This window comes from Odocoileus virginianus, chromosome 14 (genome assembly GCF_023699985.2).
Source record: "Odocoileus virginianus isolate 20LAN1187 ecotype Illinois chromosome 14, Ovbor_1.2, whole genome shotgun sequence".
Lineage (NCBI taxonomy): Eukaryota > Metazoa > Chordata > Mammalia > Artiodactyla > Cervidae > Odocoileus > Odocoileus virginianus.
This window is the reverse complement of record NC_069687.1, coordinates 30,788,171-30,789,688: the sequence shown is the minus strand read 5'-3', so window position 1 is coordinate 30,789,688 and position 1,518 is coordinate 30,788,171. Positions and strand designations below refer to the sequence as shown.

General features: G+C 38.3%; 1 non-coding gene across 1 annotated transcript; it reads right to left on the bottom strand.

Moving 5' to 3' along the window:
* Positions 1-433: 433 nt before the first annotated feature.
* TRNAC-GCA (transfer RNA cysteine (anticodon GCA)) lies at positions 434-505 on the bottom strand. Its single transcript has one exon. It is a non-coding gene; the product is annotated as a tRNA-Cys (tRNA).
* Between the last annotated feature and the right edge of the window lie 1,013 nt (positions 506-1,518).

The window sequence follows — 1,518 nt, the reverse complement described above, 5'->3', positions numbered from 1 at the left end:
AAGTGTTTTTCTGTCAGGAGAATCACAGCTATTTGCTTTATGGCATCGTTTGTTCCATAGTCTGTACTGATGAAGAAGGTGGTGTTGGTGAATATCTTGGAACTGTCATAAAGCAGGCAACAGATTTTCATTTTAAATGAAACTCAGTTTTGGTGAACTAAACTTAAAAGAAGTCATTGTCCAAGAAGTGACTTCACCCCTAAATTTTCGTCTGGTTGTATGAAAAATAAAAGTCGAAAGGAGAACCTTGAATTTACTTTTGGAAAATGATCTGATTTACCACTGTGTCCTTTTGATAATTTATGAGTGCAGTCGCTCAATCGTGTCCGACTCTTTGTGACCCCATGGACTGTAGCCTACCAGGCTCCTCCGTCCATGGGATTCTCCAGGCAAGAATACTGGAGTGGGTTGCCATTTCCTTCTCCAGGAGATCTTCCCAACCCAGGGATCGAACCTGGGTCTCCCGCATTGCAGGCAGACGCTTTAACCTCTGAGCCACCAGGGAAGCTCAAGAAGAGAAAGGCCTGGCTTTGATAACTTATAATAATTATGAATTTCATATTATTTAATGTTATCCTCATTTGGCCATTGTGATTTTTGCCAACATCTGATTAGCAGAAAAATTTAAAGAAAGTTACTTTGCTACAGAATCACAAAAATAACATGGCTGGAATGGACATGAGCTCCAGGTAGAAAAACTCCATTATTTTGAAATAGGGAAATTGGTATCTCTGAACTTCCAGTTTCAAATTTTAGCTTTAACTATTTCTTAACAATCCAATTAAACTGACTGGCTGACAGCAGTGTGGACTTGCAAGTAAAAGTTGTCTGATTTTAGTAGGATTCTTTTGATTTACTTGCTTTAGTTCCCTCCCCCCACTCTATTTTTCCTCTTCAGTTTATTTCATTTTCGCTTCTGCCAAGTCAACGGACGGTCCAAGTAGTTTATGAAGAGCTCTTAAGAGACAAAGAGACAGCCTTTCTCTAGTATTCTCTAGAGGTGAGATCATCTTAAATTGCACAAATTGAGATTTAAGCTAAATATGAGGAAGAAATGGAAAACAGTGATAACGGGCTTTTTAAGAAATACTTTCAACCTTCTGAGTCTATCATTTCTTCCACATTTAGGATTTCCTTTTTCTCTATTACTTTATGTCTGGTCTCCATATACCTTCACATTTTCTATTTATTCCCTCACCTTTCTTCAATTTCTTAACCTTCTACAAACTTATACTTCTTCTCCTCATGAATGTCTTAATGGTTGCCAAGCTGAGGCATCATTTAATCTTCAGCATCTAAAAAAGAGCATAAACTCATGGTACTGTGTGTGATCGTTGAATTCTGTGTGTTTCTGAGTGAGAAAATGCATACACCTAGACACTTATACACACACGCACATGCACACTACAAACACACTGATGCTGTCTTGTAGGGGCAAATCTCCTCTATAAGCAAACTGTGGTTTGGAAAAATTGGGCCTCAGTGTCTCTTTATCAGCATGCATGTATGCTAAATCAC